Genomic DNA, 11,474 nt, shown 5'->3' on the forward strand with positions numbered 1-11,474 from the left:
ACAACTACTGAAGCCCACGTGCCACAACTACTGAAGGCTGCGTGCCTAGAGCCTGTGCTCTGCAACAAGAGAAGCCACCACAATGAGAAGCCCGTGCACCGCAATGAAGAGTAGACCCTGCTAGCCGCAACTAGAGAAAGCCCGCGCGCAGCAACAAAGACCCAATGCAGCCAAAAATAAATTAATTAATTAATTAATTTTAAAAAAATGGGAGTAATCATCTTACAAGGTTACTGTGAAAATTAAGTGAGGGAATGTGTGTGAAATTCTCAGCTCATTAGCTGATAGTAAGTATGTCAAGAGGGGCAATTTTCTTATTTATGTTTTATTTTTAATAAAGCATTTCCTGAGTGCCTCTTATCCATTCGTTTGTTCATTCATTTGTTCGTTCATCTAGTCAACAGAAACCTTCAAGTGCCAACAGTGTGCCAGAATCTATGAAATGCACTGGAAAAAAAAAATAATACAGTGCTTGACCATTTTTAAAGCTCTTTTACATGGATTGCCTTGTTTTACCTTCCCACTACCTTCAGGGCGACGTTAAGAGAACAGAGGCTCTGAGGATGTGGTGATTTGCCTAAGATACCAACTAAACAGTGGCACAACTCCCTCCAACTCATGTTTTCATTTCCTTTTTTCAATTAAAAAAAATTTTTTTTTAAATATTTATTTATTTATTTATTTATTTATTTATTTATTTACTTTGGCTGCACCAGGTCTTCGTTGCGGCATGCATGTGGGATCTAGTTCCCTGACCGGGGATCGAACCCGGGCCCCCTGCATTGGGAGCATTGGGAGCTTGGAGTCTTACTCACTGGACCACCAGGGAAGTCCCCCAACTCATGTTTTCAGACATTCAATCCAGTTTACTTTATAGGACACCTCACTGCCAGAAGGACAGGGTCATTAATAAATGAGTAAGACGGGGCCTCTCCCTGCCAGTCTCCATAGTCTCTGCTCCCAGAACTCAGGACACCTCCCCTCACTGTAGTCTTTTCCCCAGGGCTCTATTAGAGTTGCTTGTTCTGATTCATCTCCGGACACCAGGAGTCTGCCCAGAACACAGTATGGCATCTGGATGATGCCTGTGTCCATCTGGGTTCTCAGCTGCCAACAATGGGGCAGGGCCCAGGGCCCAGGCGGTGCCCCAGCTGTAAAGAGGCTGGTAAAGCTTAGGTCTGGCTTCTACCTGGAGGAGTGGGACTCAGAGTGGGGGAGTCCACAACACAGGAGAATGTTCAAAGGTTCTGGGAAGCCAAAGAGAATCCACGTGTGCTGTGTCCTGGCCTGAAACTGAATCTGGGTGGCTGGGGAGACCTATATACGTTTAACCTAATTAAAGAGTAAGGAATCCTTCCAGCAGAGCCTCAGTGCCTCTATGGGGGCTTAGGGCCAGGATCCAAGACTTCTGATGGCCAAAGGTACTCAGACGGATTCCTGGCCAAGGAGGCCTCACGCTGCACAGGCTCAGAGACACACAGCCTCTTGGCCTTGCCCCACCCACGTTCAGGGGCCGGATTCACTGGCATGTGGCCACTCCCAGGCGAGGTGGGAACCTCAATACTGAGGGGCCCGATGCAGCTCCTTCCTGGACACCAGCTTTGGGAGCAGTCATCGAGTCTGACACTGAGCATTCCACAAACTGCATCCAGCTGAGCTATGGGTTCCAGGGGTGATCCCGTTCTCCATGCTCTGATACCCTATGATACCCTAAAAAGTACACAACTCCTCTACCCAGCTCAGTTTCTCTAAGGCCAACTCTGTTGAGAATAGGGAGAGCCAGAGAAACACGAAGAGAATAAGAGAAATGGCAGCTAAGATAAACATGAAATAAGCGCATGGAAAAGCCCCTGGGAGAGCAGAGGAAGAGGTGATTAATGTTGCCTGTGGGGCCTGAGAACGCTGGGGAGGAGGACCGAACCCAGTGAAAAGGATCGGCAAAGCAGGGGAAGGAAAGGTGTTTCACGCGAGGGAACAGAGTTCAGGGACACAGAACTGTGAACAGGCGAATCACTGAGGCTCGCTGAGGATGCATGGGAGGCAGGAAGCAGGGAGGAAAGGCCAGCAGGGCAAACCGGAACGTGAGACCTTGCTGTGACCTTCAGACAGAGACCAAACTGCTTGGGAAGTTGAGGCATTTTGCATTTGAAAGGAAAATGAACATTTGGGCTGAGAAATAAAGCTGTGTATGGAGTGCCTCCTCTGTGCCCAGTGGCTTACAGGCATTTTCTCCACATCACGCAATGTGCACATTTTATAGGGGCAGACACGACAGAGCCATGGTTTTTCTACGGTATAAGCCCTGTCCGAGGAGGGGGCAGGGCAGAAGGGAGCTCGGCAGAGCCATAGCAGCTCCTTAAGGGTGAGGACCCCCTTACACGGAAGGAAGCAAGTTGGAGCTTATTAAAGAGTTCACTCTTCTGATCTTAAGACCTGAAACCTGGGTCCGCACTCTGGGCCACCATAGCGCCGTCCAAGGTCACCACGCCCAAAACCATGAATGAGCCACCTGTCAAGGAACACCCACACTGAGGCTTCTCAGTGGCAGGGCCCACGTGCCTGGTGCCTGGCAGGTGCTCAGTGATAGCTGTTGGATGAAGCTTTCTGTAAAGAATTCTTTTGGTTGTCTCCTAGCTTTGGCCAACACCTCAGGAAGTAACTCCCAGTCTCTCTGGTTCACCAAAGTCATTCAGAAGAGGAAGGGGCCCCTCCACTTCCACGGGGCCGCCCAGCGTGGGAGTGCCGCCAGAGCCCTGCAGGCAGCTGAGTCAGGGTGGGGGGAAGACTTCCTGGAGCAGGAGAGGCCTAGGTGACCCCACCGGGGTGGGGGTGGGGTAAGTGGAGGGGGCAGTGGGAGGTGGGCTAGGAGTGAGGACCGGTCTGGTGGAGGCCACCTGGGGAGGCCTCTTGGAGGAAGGAACGTCGGCGCCGCCCCACCTCTCAGGGCTGCGTTTCCCTCTGTGAACGGCAGCTTCTCCTGCCTCAGCAGCTTTCTCCAAGGTGTTGGGTTTAAGGAGAGGGTGGAGGGAGGGAAGGAACCAGCTGAGCCGGGGTATGGACCAGGTCCTCTTGCTATGTGCCAGCCTCAGGTGTTATCTGTGGTGACTCACAGCCCCTCCAGGCCTGTTTACCCATCTACAAAATGGGCTCCATTATGGGGTTTCCTGAGGACTTGGTGTTAGGTGATTTTTGTTGCTCTCTTGATTTTGTCTGTTGTTTTGGAGTTCTGTGGAGGATAAGAGATGAACTAACTGGACCCTCTGTGTTGGACTCACCATAGTCAGACCTGGCATTTTTGAGTACTTGCTGGAACTATTCTAAGTTCCTTATATGTATTGTCATTTCATTCTCAAACCACCCTGCTATTATCCGCATTTTGCAGATAATGAATGTGAGCTTTCCATCCACCCATTCCCTCACCCAGCACTGCTCATCAGGTGCCTAGTGGCCTGGGCTCCAGGTCAGCCCACACTTGTCAGCACACCCGGCCTCCCGAGACAGCCAGATGTCTGGGCAGGACTTGCAACTCTTAGACCTGTCGCCATACCCTGTTTCAGCCCCGACTGGCCTCCTTCCCTACCTGCCTGGTTAGCTCGGCAGCTGCCAAGGCTTGTCATGCTTCCCCCCCAACCCAGTTGTTTGGGTGCCAGCAAATGCCAGGCAGGTGAGGAGCACCAGCTTCCACCGGCCCAGCTGCCCTCACCTTCCAGGTGCAGGGTAGGTGTGGGGCAGGGAGTAGGGGAGAGACAGGGTGTCTCCCAGGCTTAGAATTGCTGAGATGGAACCTCAACTGAATCACAGCATTAACTCATCTAGAACTGGGGCTCAGGAAAACAAAACACCTGTGCGTGTCCAGGGAGAGACCCGGCATCCTTGGAACATGAGTGGCCAGGAGGTGTCCTCCGCCCAGGTGCAGGCGCAATTTACTTTCCTCTTCAAACTTAAATCAAGTGGTCCCAACTTCTCCCTTTTTTCAGAACCATTTGTTCAGGACCCATCACGAGCCCAGGAAAGAGAGGGAAAGTGGGGCTTCCTGCATAAATTAGGAAATTAAGTCTCACAGGAATTCAGCAATGTTGCAGTCACCCAGAGCTGGCTTCTGGGCTCAAGAAGCTGAAGCCCAGATCCAGAACTGATGGTCTTAGGAAGGGGGCTTGGACGTAGTAGGAGAAAGTCAGGAAAGAGTCTTGGACTTGGACCCTGAAGCACAAACGTCTACTCCCACCTCTGCTGTTTGGTGGCCAAGTAAGCGAAAGTGACTCACCCATCGATGAGCACGAGTGTCCGCATCCCTGAAATGGGGGCAACCCCACCTCATGAGAATCTAGCGAGAATGGCCACACAGGAGAGAAACCAGCGTCCACAAAGCCAGTCCTCAGGAACCCAGCTCCATGGAAGAAGGGCTCTGTGGGCAAATAGGTTTGGAAAATGCTCTCTCCTCTCCTGAAATGTGTGCCACAGGTGAAGGATTCGGAGAAGTTCTGCAATAAGGAAAGCAGGTGGAAATTGTTTAACACAGCGTTTCCCAAACTTGGCCCAGGAAAGGAGTGTTCTGTGGAGTGGTGCTGTGAGTGCCCCGAACGCAAACATTAGGTGGCTGTGGTGTTTGGAAAATGGCAAGTAGCCCACTTTCTTGGGGGAGAGGATTCAACCAAGAGAAGGATGACAGCAACGTGGAAACCAGGTAGGTCTTCAACACGCTCCTACACAGTGGGTGGAAGTGGACATGAACATGGCTGCGTTGAAGACAGTTTGACTACACTGATTAAAATGTCAAAGTCTCTACCGCTTGATCTGGTAATTCCACTTCTAGGAAATTATCTTGCATAAGTACTTGCACTTAATTATATGTACAAGAATATTCACTGAAGCATCACATGTAAATATAAAAAGAAAAAAAAAAAAGAAGTAAACAATCTAGACATCCAGCCCTAGGGGAGCATTTGAGTGATGACTATTCTGTGCATATGGCAGCCTGGGCCGCTACCACGGATAAAGCGTGGCTGCGCACTCTGACATGCAAGACCTCCTAGATATGCGTTTCAGCAGAAAAATAACTTTGTTTTCCTCTCTCTCTCTCTCTATGTATATACACGTAGATATAATATATGTCTGGCTTTTTATATTTATGAATAACACTTCAGTGGACATTCTTGTACATGTAGCCCATGTAAGTATTTATATAGGATAAATTCCTAGAAGTGAAATTGCCATATCAAAAAAAATTTAAGATATATATATATAGAGAGAGAGAGACAGACAGAGAGACAGAGAGAGATACAGACATATAGATACGGATGCATGTATGTATCCATATATCTACACATATTTATTTGTGTAATATGTATATATACACATATGTAATATATATGTAAACACACATATACACATGCAAATATGTATATATACATATATTTATACAAAGATATATGTGTGTATATGTATCTAAATAGAAATGACACATCCATATCCATATGTACCACATATCATATATTATAAATACATAGAAAAGTGTCCAGAAAGGGACATGACAAAGTTAACAGGGGCTTTCTCTTCAGAGGGATGTGGGATTAGGAAGAAGGGTGGGAAGGACAATGAGACTTACCAGCATTTCCATGCTGTTTTTATTTTTTACAGTGAACGTGCATTACTTTTGAAATTTTGAAAAATATGTCTTTTATTTTTTATTTATTTTTTTAAAAATTAATTAATTAATTTATTTTTGGCTGCATTGGGTCTTCGTTGCTGCACGAGGGCTTTCTCTCATTGCGGCAAGCGGGGGCTACTCTTCATTGCAATGCGTGGGCTTCTCAATGCGGTGGCTTCTCTTGTTGCAGAGCAAGGGCTCTAGGTGCACAGGCTTCAGTAGTTGTGGCACGCGGGCTCAGTAGTTGTGGTTCATGGGCTCTAGAGCGCAGGCTCAGTAGTTGTGGCGCACGGGCTTAGCTGCTCTGTGGCATGTGGGATCTTCCCGGACCAGGGCTCAAACCCGTGTCCCCTGTACTGGCAGGCGGATTCTCAACCACTGCACCACCAGGGAAGTCCAGATGTCTTTTAATTGGTAGAAAAAAACACTAAAACAAGGCTCAGGAGGATGGCTTTTCTTTTGTAGCCAACTCAAAACCTTTGTTTTTTTGTAACCTGAAGCCATGGCTGTTTGTTATGAATATAAGCACTGAATGACTGTTGGATCCCCAGATTCACTGCTTTTGGTTTCAAAATAAAAACACTTTTTTTTGCTTGTTTGTATTTGAAAAATACTGAAGATTGCAATAATGTATAACACACCACTTAAAAAATATCTTGAAAGAAAGATGTCAGAGCTACCTTCGTTAACCTGACCAGTCCTCTCTCTGGAAATAACCCTAGTAATAATCTCCAGTGAATAGGGTGGCGCAGATTCTGCAGTGGATTTTGAATGGAAGTATTGTGATGCTGTGGGGCACCCTCAGAGTCAGTTTGTCTGTTTTTCATTCATAGTCCCCGGTCTCTGGAGCACACAGCCTAGAGGGGGCATGTGAGCCAGCAATGCCCACCTACCCTGTTCCCACACTCACATCTGTATGTTTATTATTGTGCTTTTCCTCGGCCCCTGTTGCATTACTGACCTTCTGGGATCCTTTCCCATGCTTTTGAAGTGTATCCTTTAGAAGTTCACCTAGTTCAGTTCTCTTGGTGGGGAACTCATTTCTTTTGTTTATCTGTGATTCTCTTTGTTTTACTCTCATTCTTGCAAGGTGGTTTTGCCAGTTACACCATTCTAACTTGACTTTCAACACGTTGTGCACAGCCTTCCAGAGTCTTAAGTCTCCCATTGTTGCTGGTGAGCAGCTGCTGAGTTGTCCCTGTGTTAAGGGCTCTAGTCTTCGATTCAGTGTGTGCTTAAGATCCTTTGTCTTTGGTATTCTGCCCACATTACATGCCCAGCAGCGGATTTCTTCTTATTTACTCTGCTTAGGATTCATGGGGTTTTCTTGATTTTGTGGATTCCAATTTTTCATCAGGCACTCTTTCTTTAAAAATTAACTTTCCTCCATTTTCTCTATTCTTTCCTTCTGGGACTCAAATTTGATGTAGAGAGACCTTTCCATTATGTTTTATTTCTTCTCTCTTTCCACCTCTTTCCTACTCTCCTGATCAGTGTAAGTATGATAAATACCTGTTTTACAGTTACATTCTAAATAATTTCCTAGCACATTTCTCCAGTGCATTATCTTTTCAATTGGGTCTAATCTGTAGCTTAACCCATCAATTGAGTTTTAAATTTCAATAATTATATTACTCATTTTTACAAAAATAAATGAATTCTCTGGAAAAAGAAGGGCATTCCCCAGAGGTGTCAGCAAAGGTGAGAACATGAGTGCAAGAATGGGAGAGGAGTCCTGGGTTGGAGGGATGGGGGTGCTATCCAAGCCCATTCTTTATTGATAAGACCTCTGAAGTCCAGAGAGTCACACAGGGGTCACACAGCTAGCTAAGGGCAGAGCCAGGATTGGAACATAGGCCTTGTTCTTTCTTTCTTTCTTTGGCTGCATCAGGTCTTAGTTGCAGCATGCGGGATCTTCGTTGTGGCATTTGGGATCTTTCGTTGCGGCACACGGGCTTCTCTCTAGTTGTGAGCTTCTCTCTAGCTGCCACGCGCGGGCTCTAGAGCGCACGGGGTCAGTAGTTGCGGCACCCAGGCTTAGTTGCATGTGGGATCTTAGTTCCCCCACCAGGGATCGAACTTGCATCCCCTGCATTGGAAGGCGGACTCTTTTTTTTTTTTTTTTTTTTTTAAATATGTGTTATCCTTTTGATATTCTTTTTATTTATTTATTTATGGCTGTGTTGGGTCTTCGTTTCTGTGCGAGGGCTTTCTCCAGTTGTGGCAAGCGGGGGCCACTCTTCATCGCGGTGCGCGGGCCTCTCACTATCGCGGCCTCTCCTGTTGCGGAGCACAGGCTCCAGACTCGCAGGCTCAGTAGCTGTGGCTCACGGGCCCAGTTGCTCCGCGGCATGTGGGATCTTCCCAGGCCAGGGCTCGAACCTGCGTCCCCTGCATTGGCAGGCAGACTCCCAACCACTAGCGCCACCAGGGAAGCCCCGGAAGGCGGACTCTTAACCACTGGACCACCAGGGAAGTCCCCACCTTCTTATTTCTTGATTAGAGTCTAGCAATTGGTCAGAACCATCCAAGAGGGAAGGAATTAGGTATTGAAAAGACTGAGATGGATTCCACCCTGTGTCGTCCAAAATAAACTACGAATGAAGTATAGAGAAACGCAACAAAAGTCAGTTGTTCTTCCATGATAACTACTTAGACGTATTTATTAAAAATATACACTGATAAACCACCCGAATCCTCCTCTTTTTGTTTCCCTTTTTGGTGCCCCTGCTTTGTGGTACATGAAGCACACGCTCAAACTAGGCTACTGGGAACTGCAGCCTGAAAAAGAAGCCACAGCTTTGCCTGCACTGGGGCAGGCAGGATGTCCTTGAATGCAGCTGTAAGGCAGGGCGCGGTGCGGGGCTCCCCGCGGACACCCCCAACTCCTCCCAGTTGCTGGTTCCGGGAAGAGAGGCTGGAAGGCAGATGCTTGAGGAGGGTAACCTTGGGGCACCGTCGCCACCTGGTGACGTACTCCGGTTCTTGCAGTGGTCGCGCCTGCAAGCGCCGCGAGGCGAAAGGAGAGAACAAAGAAAATGTGGGCGGAGGGGCCAGGGTGGGCTATTTGACTTTGCCCGAAGACCTGACCCGCTTTGTCCATCACTGGAAGGTGATGCGCCCCCCGGAAGGGCTGAGCTCCCTGTCCTGAGAGTGTGCAAACAGGGAGCCCTAGACTGGGCTTTACACTACTTCCAGGAGTCATCACCTGGAAATTAGAAAGGCCAAAGTCTTAAGATCTTAGAATCATCGAGGAGGTAATCCCCACTCCCACCCCTGCCGCCAGGTCACAGTCACGAGGGGCTGAGAACTGCCCGAGATCACTCAGCTCCTGCTGTTCCTCCGCCCCCGCCCCAGTGTGGGCAGCCTTTGTTCATCAAGGTCTCAGAGACATTCCGGCCACAGGCAGCGGAGTTTACCTTATCTCTGTGATCCTCCCTGGGGCACTTGGCCTGCAGCTCCACGCCCTCTCCTTCCCCCTCTCCCTGAGATCTAACCTCCCTCCCGCCTCCGGCTCCCCTTCGCTCGGGTCCCCGCCCCCACTGGGACGTCTCTCCACCTGTCCCTTCAACTGCCATTTGCATGCCTGGGACAAGTTGCTGTCACCAGCCTGGATATTTCTCCAGAGCAATCCCCGCACGTTCACCCCCTGACCACCCAGGAATCTGGACAGTCCACTGTCCAAACCCGCCCTGTCCACATAGGAGGAGCTCAGCACTGCTGTCCCCTCCTCCTAAAATGTTTTCTTTTGAAATATCATACTTACAGAAAAGCTGCAAGAATAGTACAAAGAACTCCCCTACCCACTTTACCAAGTCATTTATTTTTTAACATTTGCCTCATTTGCTTTCTCCTCTCTCTGTTCTTGTCTCTATAACACACACACACACACACACAGTTTCTTTTATGAAACCATTTGGAAGTAGGTTACATCATAGTCCTTAACCTTAACCTCAGTGTGTTATTTCCTGAAAATAAGGATATCCTTCTATAATTATCAAATTCAGGAAATTTAACATCGAGACAATATTTTAACCTAATCAATAGTCCATATTTCCACTTGGTCAGTTGTCCACAAAATGTCCTATTTAGCACTTTTTGCTTTTTTGTTTGGTCCCAGATCCCATCCAGGATCACATATTTCATTTACTTGTCATGTCTCTTGAGTCTCCTTAATCTGAACAGTTCCTTAGCCTCTCCGTTGTGTATGACACTGACATGTGTGAAGAATCTAGGCTGGTAATTTTATATAGTTCCTCAGTGCAGATACTTCCTTTCCTCCTGCATTTTTTTGCTCTAAGTGCCAAGGGTCTACCCAGTTCCTCAGGTTAGGAACCTAGGTCCCTCCCTCCCTCCCGCCCAGCCCTCATCAGGTCCTCATGCCCACTGCCCTTCTCTTCATCGCCCTCATCCTTCCTCACCAACCAGCCATCCTCCACCCTGCCATCAGCGACTGTACTGCTTCACACAAGCTGTCTGTTTAAAGTGTGGTCCAAGGACCTGCAGCATCAGTAGCTTGTTAGAAATGCAGAATCTCAGGCCCCTGCCCTACAGAATCAGAACCTGCATTTTAACATGTTCCCCAAGTGTTTCTTCTGCTAAGTCTGAGAAGTCCTGCTCTCAGAGATCCCTGAAGCAGACCTCTCAGCTCCATATTGAAGGAGTGTCCCTCTCTACCACCCCTGACCCCCAAACTTCATTCTTACCTCACCTACGTTCATGAGGGTATGCTGTCACCTTTGTACCATTTAGTCCTTCTTCCTGGAATGCCCTCTCTCTCCTGAGACTTCTACTCGAGATTAGGCTTAATGGTCACTTCTGTGGTGTGCTTCCTGCCACTCCTCTTGGGCGCCATTTCCTCTGAACCTGTCTCTTATCCTAGCTTCAGTTACATGCAAGTGTTACTCCCAAGGGTTCCTGATCTTTAAGGAGCTCCTCCTCCCATTAGTTGGTGAGCTCCTTGAGGGAAAGCCTGCATCTCACACACCTCCTTATCTGCAGTGCCGGGAACAATTTGAATGTCTGTTGAATGGGCATGTAAAAAACCAGCTCTTCTTCCACAGAGGTACTTCTTCCCAGTGGATCCTGAAGTGGGTACTGGGGTATCCAAAGGGCCATCCAAATACCTGAGCCACAGAATGTTGGGACAGGGGTGGCCACAGGGAAACATCTACTTCAAATGCCCTTTGTGATCCATGAGAAAAGGCCCCAGAGAAGGAGAAGTGGCTTACTTGCAGTTTCATCCCCTGGAGTGGTTGGCCCAGCGAGTCACTATTGACCCATGTTTTGACCTTCCTGGAGCAAAGTGCCCTCATGTGGTTTAGTGTGAGAAGCAGAGTAGTAAAAACCAGAGTTGCAGATGAATGCGCACAAAATGGAGAGACTTATGTAGAAGTTTTAAACATGAAAAACTACTCTGTATCTTCTTGCTTAGGAAACAGTCATGCCAGTGAAGGATAATGGTTACCTTGAGGAGGATGCGGGAAGACTGGAGGGTTTATAACAAAGCTGGGGTAGGCAGGGGGGGCGGGCTTCAGCCATGCTGTTTACTCTTAAGCTGTGTGCGGAATATGAGTGTTGAATTATTTTTTATACATCCTTATGTCCTTTAAAAATTCTTATCTGAACCAAGGGATCATGCCTTGCACACAGTTGTTCTCAAATTTTTTAATGAGTTTTTTTGCTGAAGGTTTTCAGTTAACCAGCCCATAACCTTGTGGGTGCCCATTAAGTTTTTTTTTTTTTTTAATAGTAAATGTAAACTTTATGCATGGCAGGCTTCCAGCTCTAACAAGCAAGGTTCAGAGGGCAGGGTGCATTCTGGAAA

Source organism: Eubalaena glacialis, chromosome 7 (assembly GCF_028564815.1).
Source record: "Eubalaena glacialis isolate mEubGla1 chromosome 7, mEubGla1.1.hap2.+ XY, whole genome shotgun sequence".
Taxonomy (NCBI): domain Eukaryota; kingdom Metazoa; phylum Chordata; class Mammalia; order Artiodactyla; family Balaenidae; genus Eubalaena; species Eubalaena glacialis.